Source organism: Ambystoma mexicanum, chromosome 6q (genome assembly GCF_040938575.1).
Source record: "Ambystoma mexicanum isolate Mex_15411 chromosome 6q, UKY_AmexF1_1, whole genome shotgun sequence".
Classification (NCBI taxonomy): Eukaryota; Metazoa; Chordata; class Amphibia; order Caudata; family Ambystomatidae; genus Ambystoma; species Ambystoma mexicanum.
This window is the reverse complement of record NC_090937.1, coordinates 507008471-507027442: the sequence shown is the minus strand read 5'-3', so window position 1 is coordinate 507027442 and position 18972 is coordinate 507008471.

Here is an 18972-nt window from a genome sequence, read left to right as displayed (position 1 = left end):
AACTTCCCTGGCACTGAAGCTGGTGCCCCTCTTCCTCTCTGGCCGGGGGTTGTCAGTGGTGCCAGATGTTGCAGTGCCCGACATGACAACCCCAGAGGCAGGAGTGGGTGGGCAACTGGGTCCTGGGGCTGGGCTGTGGAGCGATGGAATCCCAGTCGGGAGTCTTCGGTTCCAGCAGGGGTGGTCACAGCAACAGCACCCCTGGCTGATGTGCAGGCAGCAAATGGCACGGCACGTGGGCAGCAGGCAGTCAGGCAGCAGCAGATGGCAGGTGGGAGTGTGCTCGGGGCTCTGGGGGGGGCAGTAAATCGGCTTCTGGGCAGGAGCGTGGTCTTCCGTGTGCTTACGCGTGGCAAGCTTGATACGGAGTGATTTGGCACGTGAAAAGTCCTGCACGTCTGCGTGTCATTCGAGGAAAGACCCTTAGCGCGTAAGCGCGTCTACACGCATACGCCATTTCATTGGCCCAAAGGCCCCCATGCGCAGCTGTGACGTCACGCGCATGGCCGTAGAGAATGGCGCATGTAAAAAAAACGATACACGTCCGAGTGTCAAGGTGTGTAATTGGTGGAAATGGCCTCATCGCATATGCGCGTCTGCGACGTGTATATATAAGGTACGTGTAGAACGCCATTTCCTTGTACATGCTTTTCGTGGAGAGCGAGTGGGTGAAATCTGTACTTCTTGTCGGTTCACAAGCGATTTACTTCATGGCGTTTTCAGTTCGTACTCCATGTTACCTCTGACAGCTTTTTCTCTTTTCCTCTTTTTCCTGGGCCTGTTTCCTCAAACAGCGTTCCCTTCTACTGTTGTCCTGTCTACTCAGACAGCGTACAATTGTTCTTTTGGCAGGGGTGTTGCCAACGCGCACACGCGCATATTTTTCATGCTTTTGTTCCTGGCAGACGGCGAGTCACGCACCTATTTAACATCTGTGCTTGCCCCGTGTGTCGCGGACCCCTTCAGAGGTCATTCTAGGCTGCGTGTGACACGCATACGTTCATTCTTGTGTTTCTGGGTGCCACAGCGTAGTGCAGGTTTATTTTTCCACGCACGTGGTCTAGGAGGGGTTGCGTGCACCTTAATTCCCTTTTTTGGGGTGCCTGTGCGTTGCGTGACTCGTCATCTTTCCCCAGGGGTGACATACAGCCTTCCTAGAGCACTAGGGTACGATTACCATCTGGTACCCAACCCCTTTGACCCCCAATTGCCCAGGACAATAGTTCACATCGACTCCCATACGCACAATAACATCAGTGCCATGGCTGGGAGGCGAACAAGCCGTAAGGGTGGCAAAGGTGGCCGAGCCCCAAGTGGTGGCCGTGGTGGATCCGGTCGGGGTCGTGGCCGTGACTTGCAGGGTGCCCCTAACCCCCATGTGTGGAGGAGCAGTCAGGGACACCCATGCCCCCCCCCCCCTGGTTGAGGTTAACGTGGCTGACACCATCCATGCTCAGCCCTTGTTGGACCAGCCCACTCTGGAACCAGACCTGGCACAGGGTGACTCCATGGCTGACTTCCAGGTCAGCAGGTCTAGGCCACGTGCGCCGGTGAATGTTGGTGTCATCAGGCCACGTGGATCAGGGGCAGCTAGGTCATCTGCTGTCCCGCGTAGGCAGGCTGGGGAGGCTGCAGGGGCAGCTGCGGCTCCATCCACCCCACCTCTCACACACCCAGCCAGGACAGTGTTGGTCCAAGTCCATCATGCTGACATTCCCCCTGACACCATCACACTTGAGCTAATGCCTGCACCAACTCCCATGCTGAGTGTGCAATCCCACGCTCTTGCCCCTAGTGTCCAGAGTGGCGTAGGACACTCAGGATCCCCACCACCTTCCAAGCGGAAGAGGAAGAGTGCTCGTCCAGTAGAGGCTGATGCCCCAGACACGGCTACACAGTCCGGCCCGTCAAGGAAGCCCAGCTTCAATCAGGCCGAACTGAATGCACTTGTAGAGTATGTGTCCGCACATGACCGCGAAATGGTGATTGTTGCAGGATCCAAGACCACACCTGCACAACGTCAGGCACACTGGCAGACAATTGCGGACATCATAACTGCCCTTGGAATCGTGAGGCGCACAGCTACTGAATGCTACAAGTGCTGGAATGACCTGAAGCGCAGGGCAAAGAATAAGCTGGCCTCAAGTCATGCCGCAACTCTAGTGACTGGAGGTGGGTCTCCAGCAGACGACATAGAACTCACTCCACATGAGCAAGTTGCTGGGACCTACGTCACGGAGGAACAGATCCAAGGCGTGGGAGGACTGGCAGATTACGAGGCATTGTCCGGTGAGTGCACATGCATGTGTGTGTCATCCATGTGCATGGCGTGTGTGGGAGGGCTTCTGTTTGGGTGCCAGGTGAGGGTGTGTGTGCCTGAGTGGTTTGGGTCACCCATGTGCCTCATCCTATACATTCTGCGCACCAGCATTTGGGTATAGCAGCAACCCTTCTGCCAACATTAGACATCCAGCCCAACACCACGCCAGTTGCCCTTGAAGTGTCATCTTGCCACAACATAGTTGCTTACTTACCTCTGTTTATTCAGGCAGATTGTTTGCATACCACCACTTTTACTCAGTCCTATTGTCACATGCCTGACATGGCTATGGTACAGTGGGCTGGCTTTGTTTCCTGGACATGATTTGTTTAGACATGTCCCTGTGCTATAGGACCATTTTGGACTGGCAGCTCCAGGTTAAACATTTGAACCATTTCAATGAAAAAATCAATTTCATGAGCAAACTGGACTGATTGAACAATTGGTGCCCTCCTCTCCCTCTTCACTTCATGGCTAGGGTACATGCCATCTGTGTGATGGCATGTGTATTTGACCTGCCAATCACTGGCCAATGTGTGATGCCACTGCTAGGCAGCATGCAGCAAATGTGTTCATCTTCCATCTTGGTGTCATCAATGTGTGCCATCTGCCTACCCTTCACACGCAGTGACGGTGCATGCATGGGAGGGTTTTAGTCATGTGGGACATGGGTCAATCAAGTACTGTTCTGTAGCCTCTCAGCCCTAATTGTGTGCCATAGTGCTAATGCCTGTTTCCATTGGTTTTCTTTTATGTCTTTGCAGGGGATGACGCACTTGATACTGCTGGGGTTGTGGAGATAGTGGAGACCCAGGGGTGGTCTGAGGGCCAACCGACCACCAGTGAGGGACGTGGTGTGGTGGTGGGTGAGAACCCACAACTGCTGCAGGTCGTGCTCTCAAGGGGTGTCTCTGGCTGCACCTCCCCCGAGCTGTATTCAGGTGTCGATTCAGATGATGAGACCTATGTGCCGTCGCAGGTGAGTGTTCCTGGGAGGGATTCTGTTCTGTCCGACCCACCTGCACCAGGGTTAGAACCCTCAATGGGGATGTCAGTGTTGGCAGGTACGCCTTTGGTGGTTACGGATGCAGGGTCACACTCCGCGACATCTGATCCTGTTCCTGGGCCAGTAGATCAGAGGGGGAATGCAGTACTGCAGCCTCAGGCAGTGCCGGCACAGCAAGGCGCAGTTCGCCTTGCCCCAGACAGGTGTGGTGCCCGCCGACGTGGTGGCCGTCAGCCACCTGGCAATACTGCATGGGAGCAATCCATATACGGTATGGCAACCCAACAGGCAGCATCATCAGAGGTGATGGCTCAGGCCATGGATAGGGTGGCCACTTCCATTGTTCCCCCCGAAAGGCTGAGGGAGCAACTACAGCAGGCAACATACTCCATCTGCCAGTCACACAGGGAGGACATGTTGGCGTCCGACAGGGAAAGGCGGGCGGCACTGGCGACTCTGCAGGAAGCCATTTCCATAGAGTCCCAGGGCCACAGGGAATCCCTGAGGGTAGACCTCCTTCACCTCAGGACGACTCTTGTTGAGCTTGAGGCTTCAACAAACAGAAGGACAGAACAGCAGCTGGAGCGTCTCACACGTACGCTCTCAGCTGAGATGCAGGCAACTAGGGCGGAGGTCCGGGCATCCCGTGAGTTGTTGCATGGGGACCTCCGCACAATTATCCTCCAGAACGAGACCTACCACACCCGCATGCTTGCAGCCATGGAGGAACAGACTAGGGCTTTGCGTGGGCTGCCTCCCATAGAGCCACCACCTCCTGATGCAGCTGCAGAGGGTGAGGAGAGCGACAGCAGTGATTCTCCCACAATAGGGTAGCCGTGTAGGCCATGAGCCCATGGAGGTGTTTTTTTTTTTGCAAGATCCACACAGGTGGGTTTTGGTGTGCACCCTGTCCTCGGACCTCCTAGGTGACCTCCCCTACCCCCCGGGGCCCATTAATGGCCATTTTTGATTATTATTTTTTTTTTTTGGGGCAGTGTGTTTCCTTGTGTGGCTCCCGTGGGCATACGCTGCATTGTGGCTGGGCACATGCAGGCTTGTCATTAATTTGGTTCAGATGCTTGGGTTTTTGTGACACACACCCCTCCTGCTTCCCGTTTCCATGGGCTTGCAAAGGGTGTGCCCAAGTGACATTGACGTACATGGTGACATTGGACTCCCATTCGATGTGTGGGCAGTCTGTAGTCAATACTGTGTATACATTCATAGTGCATATTGTTGTTGTATTGTACACTGCATGGTGTATTGAAATGTGCCTCTGCATCCATCTCATCCTCCTAATTTGCAGGTCCATTTCTCATGTCTTCACAAGGCGGTCCACCTTGGAACTGGAGTCCATGTTGTAAGCAGTGCACCTACACTCTTGCGTGACGCTAACACTGTATACTTGGAAGTGTTCAGAGTGCTGGCATCATCAGGTAGTGAGGCTAGCAAATTTTTAAGTCTGTAATGTCATGTTTAAGGTAGGTTGGAGGTTGTGTAGGTGATTGGTATTCTTGGTAAGTATTTGGTAATGTGTGTTGTAGGTCCTGCATTACTGTGAGTATTTCATGTGTGGCCATGTTTCCATTAGGGACACTGTAGCTGGTGACACTTGGGGCATGTTGTGGGGATTAATTTGTTTGCTCTCACATTGCATGACATGCCATGGTGTGTTTTGTGGCCGTGCCGGGGAGGGGTTGGGTGACATGGCACTGTTTTCATGTAGTATTTTGCAAGTGGGTATTCATTTCTGCAGCATGGAAGTGTGTCTTTTGATGACACTGCATTGGTGGTGTTTGTGTAGGTAGGGATGCACACATTGTGACACTTCCACATGAACAATCTCAGGCTGCTATGGTTCTGACAGTTGACTGTCCCTTTGTTCGTCATAATTGTCAGGTCGAGTCATCATTGCTTATCAGATGGTATGTGCCAGGGCTGTGTGCACTCCACAGGGGTGTGATTTCTATGTGAAGTAATTAGCCACCAGCTGCGTACGGGCTGCCTCACCCCGTGCCCTCTCCCCTCCCATGCGCAGCGGGCGTGCATGTGGTTGGGGATGTGGGGGCACCACCATGTCCACAGCCAGGCCCCGGCGTGTTGCAACATTGTGCAGGACACATGCTGCCACTATAATCCTTCACACTACTGGGGGCGCATATAACAGCTGCCCGCCAGAACGGTCAAGGGAGCGAAAGCGTGACTTGAGCACTCCGAATGTGCGCTCCACTATGCCCCGGGTTGCAATATGGGCTGTGTTGTATCTTACCTCTGGAGGTGTGATGGGGTTCCGAATTGGCGTCATCATGTGCTCAGAGGGTAGGCACTGTCCCCTGGTGAGGAGGTGATGGGTATCATTAGTGGGGTAGTGACATAACTCTGCATCTGACATGCATGCGTGTGCAGTGGCAATCATACTCACCAAGCAGCCATGTATCACCATGCCGCCCATCTTCTAGGTCCCGGCTTAGGGTAGACATTCGGTAAATGAAGCTGTCGTGGGTGGACTCTGGATAGTTGGCATATACTGAGGTGATGATTCCCTTGGCATTACATACTACCTGCACGTTGATGGAATGCCAGTGCTTGCAGTTCCTATAGATGTGCTCAGATGCCCTGGGGGGACGTAGTGCCACATGGGTGCAGTCAATGGCACCTAGCACTTTGGGGAATTGTGCCACACCGTAGAAATCGAGGGTGGCAGATTGCCTTTCTGCAGGTGTCCTGGGCAGGTATATGTGCCTACGGACTGATGGGCGTGCATTGATGATGTTCAATACCTGGTGTAGGCAGCGTGACTGCGTGGCCTGTGACACCCCAACCACTATGGCACTTGTCCGCTGAAATGATCCTGTGGCCAAGAAGTGCAGTACATTGAGGACCTTCTCCAGGGGGCCGAGTGCTTATGAGCACAGGGTGGGTGATGTGAGGTCATCCTCCCACTCACTGACCAGGTCCAGTATTATGTGTGGTGGAAACATGTACCTCCAATACACCTGGTTATCAGGCATCCCAAATAGGCTGGTTCTGGGAGTGAAAATTTGGGCCCTCACTATCCTCCTCCTCCTCCTTTGGTAACCCACGGCCACTGCTGCTAGGAACGGTATATTCATCCTGGCGTCTGAGCTTGTTTGTTGTTTGCGTGCACTTTTATGCTGCGCGGGTCGACGTACGCCTGCTTCATGCTGGCGTACGTGTTTCAGGATTGGACCATTTATTTTTCGGCGCGTCGTAGGCAAACGTGTGAATCTTCCCGCCCACCCCAGGAATACACGTACCCCACTCTCACAGGCCCAGTCGCGTGTGGAAGTTCACGCGCACCCCGAAATACACGTACCCAGGGAAATCGCGTGTGGAACTTCCCGCGAACCCCGTAAAACACGTAGCCTGCTGGTATCGTGTGTGGAAATTCACGCGGACCCATAATACACGTACCCTGAAGGTATCGCATGGGAGACTACCCGCGCACCCCAGGAATACACGTACCAAGGCAAATCGCACGGCTGGGGTTGGGGGTGCAGGGGGACATGAGTGGGGGCCTGGTGGAGGCTGCCCCTGCACTGCTGGGGGGTGGGGGTGCAGGGGGACATGTGTGGGGGCTTGGTGGAGGCTGCCCCTGCACTGCTGGGGGGTGGGGGTGCAGGGGGACATGAGTGGGGGCCTGGTGGAGGCTGCCCCTGCACTGCTGGGGGGTGGGGGTGATAGGGGACATGAGTGGGGGCCTGGTGGAGGTTGCCCCTGGTGGCTGGGGGGTGGGGGTGCAGGGAGACATGAATGGGACATGAGTGGGGGCCTGGTGGAGGCTGCCCCTGCACTGCTGGGGGGTGGGGGTGGTGGGAGACATGAGTGGGGGCCTGGTGGAGGCTACCCATGCACTGCTGGGGGGTGGGGGTGATGGGAGACATGAGTGGGGGCCTGGTGGAGGCTGCCCCTGCACTGCTGGGTGGTGGGGGTGGTGGTAGACATGAGTGGGGGCCTGGTGGAGGGTGCCCCTGGTGGCTGGGGGGTGTGGTGGTGGGAGACATGAGTGGGGGCCTGGTGGAGGATGCCCCTGCACTGCTGGGGGGTGGGGGTACAGGGAGACATGTGTGGGGGCCTGGTGGAGGCTGCCCCTGCACTGCTGGGGGGTGGGGGTGCAGGGGGACATGAGTGGGGGCCTGGTGGAGGCTGCCCCTGCACTGCTGGGGTGTGGGGGTGGTGGTAGACATGAGTGGGGGCCTGGTGGAGGGTGCCCCTGCACTGCTGCGGGGTGGAGGTGATGGTAGACATGAGTGGGGGCCTGGTGGAGGCTGCACCTGCACTGCTGGGAGGTGGGGGTGATGGGAGACATGGGTGGGGGCCTGGTGGAGGGTGCCCCTGCACTGCTGGGGGGTGGGGGTGCAGGGGGACATGTGTGGGGGCCTGGTGGAGGCTGCCTCTGCACTGCTGGGGGGTGGGGGTGCAGGGGGACATGAGTGGGGGCCTGGTGGAGGCTGCCCCTGCACTGCTGGGGTGTGGGGGTGCAGGGAGACATGAGTGGGGGCCTGGTGGAGGGTGCCCCTGGTGGCTGGGGGGTGGGGGTGGTGGGAGACATGAGTGGGGGCCTGGTGGAGGCTGCTCCTGCACTGCTGGGGGGTGGGGGTGATGGTAGACATGAGTGGGGGCCTGGTGGAGGCTGCCCCGGCACAGCTGGGGGGGTGGGGGTGATAGGGGACATGAGTGGGGGCCTGGTGGAGGCTGCCCCTGCCCTGCTGGGGGGTGGGGGTGGTGGTAGACAAGAGTGGGGGCCTGGTGGAGGGTACCCCTGGTGGCTGAAGGGTGGGGGTGGTGGGAGACATGAGTGGGGGCCTGGTGGAGGCTGCCCCTGCACTGCTGGGGGGTGGGGGTGCAGGGGAACATGTGTGGGGGCCTGGTGGAGGCTGCCCCTGCACTGCTGCGGGGTGGGGGTGGTGGTAGACATGAGTGGGGGCCTGGTGGAGGGTGCCTCTGGTGGCTGGGGGGTGGGGGTGGTGGGAGACATGAGTGGGGGCCTGGTGGAGGATGCCCCTGCACTGCTAGGGGGTGGGGGTGCAGGGGGACATGTGTGGGGGCCTGGTGGAGGCTGCCCCTGGTGGCTGGGGGGTGCAGGGTGCAGGGAGACATGAGTTGGACATGAGTGGGGGCCTGGTGGAGGCTGCCCCTGCACTGCTGGGGGGTGGGGGTGGTGGGAGACATGAGTGGGGGCCTGGTGGAGGCTGCCCCTGCACTGCTGGGGGGTGGGGGTGATGGGAGACATGAGTGGGGGCCTGGTGGAGGCTGCCCCTGCACTGCTGGGGGGTGGGGGTGGTGGTAGACATGAGTGAGGGCCTGGTGGAGGGTGCCCCTGCACTGCTGGGGGGTGGGGGTGCAGGGGGACATGTGTGGGGGCCTGGTGGAGGCTGCCCCTGCACTGCTGGGGGGTGGGGTGCAGGGGGACATGAGTGGGGGCCTGGTGGAGGCTGCCCCTGCACTGCTGGGAGGTGGGGGTGGAGGGAGACATGAGTGGGGGCCTGGTGGAGGGTGCCCCTGGTGGCTGGGGGGTGGGGGTGGTGGGAGACATGAGTGGGGGCCTGGTGGAGGCTGCCCTTGCACTGCTGGGGGATGGGGGTGATGGTAGACATGAGTGGGGGCCTGGTGGAGGCTGCCCCTGCACTGCTGGGGGTGGGGGTGATAGGGGACATGAGTGGGGGCCTGGTGGAGGCTGCCCCTGCACTGCTGGGGGGTGGGGGTGGTGGTAGACATGAGTGGGGGCCTGATGGAGGATGCCCCTGCACTGCTGGGGTGTGGGGGTGCAGGGGGACATGAGTGGGGGCCTGGCTCGAGGCTGCCCCTCGTGGCTGGGGGGTGGGGCTGCAGGGAGACATGAGTTGGACATGAGTGGGGGTCTGGTGGAGGCTGCCCCTGCACTGCTGGGGGGTGGGGGTGGTAGGAGACATGAGTGGGGGCCTGGTGGAGGCTGCCCCTGCACTGCTGGGGGGTGGGGGTGATGGGAGACATGAGTGAGGGCCTGGTGGAGGCTGCCCCTGCACTGCTGGGGGGTGGGGGTGGTGGGAGACATGAGTGGGGGCCTGGTGGAGGGTGCCCCTGGTGGCTGGGGGGTGGGGGTGCTGGGAGACATGTGTTGGTGATCAGTAGTGCAAGGTGACATGTGGGTTGGCTGGTGGGCATGGCCATGGTGGATGGGTTGCCTGTGGGACATGAGCAGGGGTGCAGGGTAGTCCCCTGTGGTGTGGGCTGCCTCCAGGGGCCGTGGAGGGTGTAGAGGGAACACCTGGGAGGACCCACATTGCCAAATCACGTGTAGCGTTCCCCGGCACCACCGAAATACACGTACCCTGCTGAAATCGCGGGTGAATCTTCCCGCGCACCTCGGAATACACGTTCCCAGGCCAATCGCGTGTGGAACTACCCGCGCACCCGAAGTACACGTACCCAGGACAATCGCGTGTGGAACTTCACGCGCATCCCGAAGTACACGTACCCAGGACAATCGCGTGTGGAACATCCCGCGCACCCCGAAGTACAGGTACCCAGGCTGATCACGTGTGGAACTTCCCGTGCAGCCCGTAGTACACGTACCCAGGTTAATCGCGTGTGGAACTTCCCGCGCACCCCGAAGTACACGTACCCAGGCCAATCGCGTGTGGAACTTCCTGCGCACCCCAAAGTACACGTACCCAGGCCAATCGCGTGTGGAACTTACCGCACACCCAGGAACACACACACACGCTATTTTTCACACAGAGGGTGTCCGTGTTTGTCGGTACCCCTTTGTCCTAGAGGGCCACTGTATGGACCATTCATCATGGCTGTATATGGGTGCTTTTTGTTAGCGCACATTTTGGCGCACATTTTTTTCCGGCGCAGGGGCGCTACCGCCTGCTTTCTTGTGGCGTACTTGTTTGGCCCTGTGCGCGTTTTTCACCGTGCGCTGGTTTGCCCTATTCGATTCCATGAATACGGGTTGTAGGCGAGCGTGTGGGTGTTCCATGCACTTGCCTCCTGTACTTCCCCCGTGACGCCCATATTTTCACGCGTTGTCCCCCATTCCGAGTGTTACGCCCAGTGTTCCGCCTACTTTTGTGATGTGCGCCGTGCTATGTGCGATTTCGCAGTGGCCGTGGCGCACACTGTTGGATGACATGTGCGCCGGCGTGCGCGGCGCACATTTTTAGCGCGCATCCAGTGTTTTTCTCGCGCACGGACTTCCATGAATCGATGTGCGCTGGTTTCCCTGCGATTTTTGCACTTGCACTGTGATTTTCGCACTTTTACTGCAAATCGCATGTTTTTGCACCTCTGTGCGGGAATTTTTCGGCGCACATTAATTCCATCAGTCGACCCCTAAAATGTTTGATAGTCAGGACTAGTCAAATACCAGTATTCCAGCATTGAGCCAATTAAGATAATGGGCAATCTAAAATAATGAGCAGCGATATACAAGCTAAAAATGCAAAGTGCTCAAGGATTCTCGGATATACACATCAACTTAATTAATATTTAAATACCTAGAACATTATATAGCAACATACAGAGGCAATCTCACAAAAATATCTGTGAAAGAAACATAGCAACAGTGACTTAACGGAACATACCTGTGGTCAGAATAGAACTTGAATGAACCAATTACAATAACCCTAACATTTGACCCATGCACAGGAGCATGTGCAGTGCTGTGGAATCATCTTCAGGAGAGCAGCGACTATTTCATTTGTGAGCCAACTCTTTATGGCACATCCAATGCATGTATGGGTTGAGGGATCAAGGTACACGCATATTGCCAACACACACTATGCCTCTGTGGAATTAGCACTGCCCACTTCATGACATGCATGTGAATTTAGGGACAGAATATGTATATTTTTTATTTATTGTATTTGGTTATACACCCAAAACCCTGAGGTGTCACGGCATAGCTTACAAGGATATTTACATTCTTACATGCTACAGGAATACTTTACAACAATGTTGTACATTATACATGTTGCAAGGATATTTACATTCTTACTTTGCAACAATGTTGTACATTATACATGTTGCAAGGATATTTACATTCTTTCGTGTTACAGGAGTACTTTACAACAATGAGATATGGTGCAGGGATAGTTACAAACTGAAAAACATATTGCAAGGATACTTGTGAGGGATAACAGATTAGTACAAAAAAGGTTTACTTGGTTGCAATCTGGGCAGGTGGTTGCTTGGTATTAGGGTGACTCTCATTAAATTAGTATTTATTAAAGAGCCAAGTCTTGAGTAATTTTTGAACTGGTGGAAGGAGGGTTCATTGCAGAAATTGGAGGGTAGGGAGTTCCAGATTCTAGGAGCTGCTGCAGGGAAACTAGAGTTGCCTGATCTAGTGTTGTTGAACCGGGGGGATGAGCAGAAGAGTGTTGGCATTGGACCGGAGTGTTCTAGTGGTCATTTTACGCGCAATGCACTGGTTGAGGTAAATGGGTGCCTGTTGAGTGATGCATTTGTGAGTGATTGTGAGTGTTTTATGTAATATTCTCACCTGGATAGGAAGCCAATGGGCATCACTTTTATACTGGGATATGTGATCCCTCTTGTTGATGCCCAGTGCTTATCTCAGAGCTTTGGTCTGTAGGAGTTGAGGTTGAGGTTTTTCTTTGAGGTACCTAGCAAAAGGATGTTACAATAATCAAACTTTGCCATTATGAGAGACCTTGCGAGAGTGATATAGTTTTGAGGCGTGAGAAAGGGTTGGCTTAGTGTGATGAGTTTGGCAGTATATGAGGTGGAAGATGCAAGAGCATTGACGTGCTTACTCATGGTAAGACTAGAGTCGAGGTAGACCCCTAGGGTTTAGAATTGATGTGAAATGGGGATGGGGTTGGTCCGAGGCTTAACCAGAGAACAGGTATTCATTTAGTCTAGGGAATCCACAATCTTCTGTGATTTTGGCGTTTACCCCATTTTCTTCTGATTCGACCAGTTACCTTCAGTGTTGTGTTGTACGGTTTGCAGTTGTATCATGGATTTCATTACTCCTGCATAGAACAGCCAGATGTCTCTGATTTCCATCTCCTTCAGAACCTAGAGCTAAGTTTAACATGGGTTTGATTAGTGCATTGGCAAATACTGCTACCTGATTGTCTTCCTGTATCGCTTCAAAGTGCTTGCATAACCCAAGAGGAACAAAACATTGCACTTTCCTCTTCCTATACATTACTAGTATTGCACTCTCACACTTTCAAACACGTAGAAACAAGAGTGGTTTGAAGAAACATTAGCAGGCACTTTGAGTGTAACCTTTTATGGTAAGACTTGATTAAAACAAGCTTAAAGAGTTACCATGAGTACATGTTTTTGGGTGGGGAAGGGCAGGAACTGGGTGGGTATGGCTATAGAGATTAGCATGCCATGGGCAGTCAATGGGTTGGCAAATAACCAAACAAAACCTACAAGTTGCGTGTGCCTGTTCACATGCCATTTCTATCTGTATTCTAATGCAATAGTTCCAGATTATAGGTGGTGTAAACAGCATCTAATAGCCCAAACTTAAAAGTCCATCACCAAACTAAGCAGAAGTGAAACAAACATGCACTCAAAAACATCATTCAACAACACTCTCCCCAACATATATAGTGCCACTGCCTCTTGCAAAATGGCTGCTGGTATAACAGAGCGTTCAATGAATGCGCTTAGCCAGCATCATGGAGCAGCTGATCGACATCTATCATTAGTTAAATGCCAGTCAGCATGTATGTCAAGAGTTCTGGCAGCTCACTATCGATGGGCCAAAAACAGATGGCATTGTAATGAAAATAAACACACATTGCAGGGCCTTAACAAGGCATGAATTAAGTATGAAACACGTATCAGCGATTGTGCAATTTTCTACAAATACTTCATCATAATTACTTCCATATTTCTCATTGATGCTTTGATAATTGATTGCTGTGAGTTTGAGCAGGGCTAGCACAAGCGTGATAACAATTGTGAACCAGGATGTAAATTGGTGTTAGCATCTTAGTGACTGTGTGTTCAACAGCAGAATGCATCCTAAACTTAATGCAAATCGAAAATAATTATTGAGTGTAGGCAGCGCTCTTGCCCGCCGGCCTTGGCCTTGCAGAAAGCTTAATTTTAATATGAACGTTATTTGACTTACATCACTGGGCCACCTCTAGGAGGCAGGAACCCCTTGGCCTCAGCTCTGATTGAGTAATTTCAAACTCTATTCCTTGTTCTTCAATGCAGTTAGCAGAAGCATCATCTTGGCTGCATCTCACCCATTTGTATCGCACCTTCTCCAGTGGAGCACCTGTCCAAAGATACATGCACGTTAATCTATCGCTACTCTATGTTTGCCCTGTTTCGAATAACGAAAAACATAACATTAGTCAACCATTTTCCGCAGTCAATCACCGCTCAGAAGTAGATATTCAGGAAGTGGATATGTGTCCTCATGACTCAACGTTTCACTTTCAACTGCGGCAAACTGCTGCATTATCATTTCACAGGAAGTACGGACGATAGTATTTAATTTTCAGTTTATGTCCAAATTGTTCTTACTAAAAATGTACAGAGTTAAGTCTTTATAAAATGGTAATTTCAGCATCCGTGGGGTTTAAGCGGTATAGGTAGCAGGCGTAAATATCATGCAGACTAGATTCCCCGTTTAGTGCATTCCATTGTTGATTATTACAACTGTTTATGCACAGCATATTCATATATATTAGTATAATGATCTAGTGGATTAAGTTTCCATTCTTTTTATGGAAACTCCTCTCATGGAAAAATTGTCTCTTTGCGTGTGTGCGGCCTATACTCCCGACTGACCCGCGCTCCGGCTCCTCACCCTTAAGACACCCACATGGGGTGTGCAGCAGCCAGGCCCAGCAGTGAGTTACAGCTGGGCCTGGGCGAGCCAGGAAGAGTCAGACCCGGCGCGGACTTTCTATACCTGGTGGGGGCGGGGCTGGCGCTGCAGCATTGAGCTGGTACACAGGGCCAGGCCCCCAGGGCCACACTGTCTGGCAGGCCACAGCACAGCTGATAGATGAGGACCAACCGGCTCCCTTCCCACCCACGCAGCACACTCACGCCCGACCCGGACCCACCCCACCTACACACTAAACACTCTCAATACCGCGTGACAGCACACACATGCACAGTAGCCAGCCCTGGAGACTGGAGCACTGGAGCAATGCAGCACGCTGTACACTCAAAAACACATGCTGCTGTAGAGACAAAATGGAGGAAACGTTACCAGCTTGCTGTGGCCATGCCCCCTGCATTCCGATTGGAGGAAATGCAGAGGTAGCAAGAGATTGGCAGAGGTCACAAGCCAATCGGCAGACTCGCTCTTGCGACCTCTGTCGACCCCTAAATGACATCGCTGAGCATGGTTAAAGAGGAAAATTGGTCGGGCCAGTTGCTTGTGGTCTTAGTTCCAAAAAAACGCACAGCGTTTAAAGGAAATCTGGCTCCCTCTTGAATTGCGCCCCCATGTTTACATGCTTACTGTTCCAATCTGTTAGATGTTACTACTGTGATGATTTTTACTATTGGACAGTTTTTACATATGTGTCATTTATCATGGTTTTAATATACTGTAAATGTTGATGTTAAGGCTTGTATGCTGCCTAAATGATTTATATTGAATAAAGTCCTGATGATGATCAAAATATGCGCCTAAACTATATCAGACCTTTCTCCAGGATTCATTAATTCTGATTCATGGTGCATCTGACTCGAATCAGGGCCACTCTTTCAAATATATTTTCAAGGGCCATATCGGACAGCTACATCTCTCTAAAGGCAGCCAGCCTGAAAATAGCAGACACAGTCATGTGTGCCATATTGACCCATTGTTCCTTTAAATACCAATAAAAATGATCAGCAAATTGCTCACTCAATGACCAAACATGCATTTTGGTGATCTAGAAAGTCCAGAGCAACAGGTTTTGTCTTTGATATGATATTATTGCACATAGTGATATGGTTGCAGGGAAAAAATGAAATAAAAATTAGCAGGCAAAACCACTTCCTTGAAACTGAGAAGGTATTTGCTTGGACAGGTTAGCTTGGAATATCTATTGGCTCTCTTAGAAAACTTGACATAAATGACTCGATTGATTTTAGCAGTTAAGGTGCTGAATGCATGTACTAAAGCTTGAATCGTATTTTGAAATCTGAAGACTTTTCATTTACTAGAGGTCTAAGGCAGATAGTTTTTTTCTCCACCCTTTGGTTTTGTAAGGACATGTATAGCATTTTGCCAAAATTTTATAACATTTTTTTTTCCAGCATGTAGTGGTGTTTTGCCAGTATGTAATATGGCGTTTATTTTTACCAGTGTGATATGTAGCATTGTTGGTGGCATGCAAAGTACAGGATTTACAACACAGCCAGGCCCAACTTGAAAGTGCAGATATTCAGAGCACACATAGAAAAACTTGGTGTGCTGCCAGGTTCAAATAATGAAGTGCACCATGTTTTTTATTTTGGATGCTTCATGTATGGAGACTACATTATAATACATAACCGACTAACATCATTAACATTACTAAAATACTAATTCTAACTCCTCTAACATTAAAATGCAGTCTCATATGCAACATGAGGTGAAATCCATGTTTTAGGGGCACTGCTGAGATGCATTTTTAAATGCACACTGGTGTTTCCTTCAGCTTGTGGAGAACAGAAAAAATGCAAGCGGCAGGAAACAAAGTGAAACAGTAACTCTGGCCCTAAAGCTTTCTTGTTTTTGTTCTGAAAATGAGGGCTGGTACAGAGCACATTTTTTTTTAATATGGTTGGTGGACATTGTAGGCTGACAAGCCACGTCAATAAGGGGTTGGATAACAGTTTTCTTAGTAACAAGAAATGAGGAGAGCAGTTAGTTCATGCTGGACTATGGAGACGGGCGGAGGTTCCAGGGGGTAGAGCGCTAGTTGTGGGACATAATCAGCCGGCGCTCCCCAAACAAGATTACGGAAGAATTTCACGCTGACACTGGGTCTGCATCTGCGAACACAATGAAGTTGTGCCGGAGACTTCTAAGAAAGGCTGACCGTGGTAAGATAAGTGCTAAGTGAGGACTAGATAAAATGCTGTATGTGTGTCTAAAATTTATTACAGTGTAGGGAGTTAGGAAATCATTGCAGGTTTATTTTTAATTATTTTCAGAAAGTGGGAACATTAAACCATGTTTAAAAAAATATCTGCATGTTCTGTTTTGTTCTCTTATATTGCAGATCATGCTGTAATTAACCCATGGTAAGATGTGGTGACTTGTAAATAAGATACAATACATGAAGTATTTACAAAAACAAATGTGATTTTCATGTCATTCATGCATCTGTGAATTATTTGCATACGTGATGTATAAAGGGGAGCCTCATATCAGTCCAGTAGTGCATTTGCCAATCTACCACTGCAAGTGAAATAGCAAACAAGAGAAAGCTAGTAATAAACAGCTATAAAGCAGAGGTTTGTGTGCGGTGTGATAGAGGTCTCCTTCCTTGCATGCTGATGGGAAGGTGGCTGATCTAATACATAGATTACTGGATGTACATAAGCCAGTAATGCCTAAGGGCACATAGATTACTGGATGTACATAATCCAGTAATACCAGCCACAAACTGTAGGTGGCACTATGAATAAAATCATTGGGATCTACTAAGGTGTATAAGTCTGGGGCTCTCTACAGACAACTAGAAGGTATTCTAATATAAAGGAAAGGTTTCTTTTATGATGGGGTTATAGTATAAAAAGAAAAAAATGCTCACCACTCTACCACAGGAATAAAATACAGCAAAAAATACAGATAATTTTAGTGGTGATAATACCACTAAAATTATCACCAATACAAGCTACCAAGGTATGGTCACTAAAATAGTGTGATACCAATCCCAATCTAAATGTAAGACTTATTTACCACCAAATTACCGCCAATATTTTTACGGTAAGAAAATACAGCCAAATCCTGAATTTACCCCAATAAAAAATAAATCCCTTACAAATAATGGTGTGTTGGCCAGGAAAGTGACTGTAGAGCATCTACTGGGCGTGGCAAGTGTATTCTACACTACCATACGTGCATTAAGGGGAACCCATTTTATGAGAGCAGCATGACACTGGAAGTGAATATCAGAATGTCTCAAATGGAGGCCACATTCTCAGAGTTGGTACAATATCTGGAGGCAAAATTATATGCACATGGGACATGGTCCTCAAATAACACCACAGAGTGGCATGACCGTATCTATGGGGAAGTGCAGAAAGAACCATTGGACAACATTTTTGCAGAAGGTAGCATAATTCATGTCTGTCTTTTGAGATTATTAAATGCTGCTGATAAACTGTTACGCCCACCTGACTCCCACGGAGGCGCAGGTCTGGTTTGGAGTGTTGTTGCTTCTTCTATGGTGAAACGCAGGACCCGGAACATGGACTGGACCGGACCTTCGAATCTGGCTTGTCTGGCTCGCAGGAATATCTTTCTTAGGGTTTGAAAGGTTGAGCTCTCCATCCTGCTTCTCATGCAGGGGCGCGTTGCATCCAGTTACTTCACTGGGATTTTGATTGTAGAGGGTTCAAGTTTTGTTTTCCCAGTATAGTACCGTAAGGATTCTGTTAATGAGTATGATTCCGCAATAATAATTGTTCGTTGTCTCTTTTTCAGGTGCGGAAACTATTCCGAGAAGAGCTGTGGAACCGAAGAATGAGACTCTGGTGAGCTTGATGAGAGTTCTCTCAGTGTCCTTGTATCAATGCGCTCACTAACGCTGATGTCTTTTTTCCCCAAAGGGGCCAGGGTCCGGAAATGCCTGGATGCGGCACCGACCCGATACAAAGATCAATCCAGAAGAAATCAGGTAAGTCTTTAATGGGCGTTGGGTAACGTCTTTTCATGCGCCCACTAACGCTGATGTCTCCTTTTCCCCTTAGGGGCCGGGGTCTGGAAATGCCAGGATGCGGCACCGACCCGAAATGAAGTTGGAATAACCCAACAGGTAAGCTTTGTAATGGAAATTAAGGTTTCCTTGTTTTCTTTCCCCTATCACCTTTATTCTTGTCTTTTTCTCCCTAGGCGCGGTGATGTGGCTGCGAGTCCAGATGTCGCCGTAGAACGTGGTGGTACCTTGTACAGGTGAGTGAGATGCGGCGCTGCAGCGATCAATGCGATGTGCTTTTAAATGGATGTCTTCCTTTTCAGGACCGTCGGCGGGATGTCTTCGGAATGCGGATTTAGCAGGTAAGGACTCTTCTTTACCCTTTTCTCTTCTCTTCTCTCTTTGCAGGTGTTCCAGGAAGCTGGCAGGAGTGGCAGAAGACAGAATGCAGGAGCAAATATGGTGAGCGTCCAGCTGCTAGATGCTGAACAACGCGAAGTGTGAGTTGCTGCTTGGGCGTGGCTTAAATAGCCTTCAAAGTAGTTCCAGGTATGTATCCTTCCTCTCAGGTATGTATTCCTCCCCTGACCACACCCGTGTGGTTAAGTAGTTCCATTCAGGCCTCAGAAGGCCTGAATGTTGCAGCATGCTCTGCATCAGGTAAGTTAACACTAATCACCTTTAACACAAAGTCCCCTTTTATGAGCCTGGCGCCTATGGCGCCAGGACTGTGGCCCGATATGAGCCTGGCGCCAAAGGCGCCAGGACTGAGTCCAAAGAGC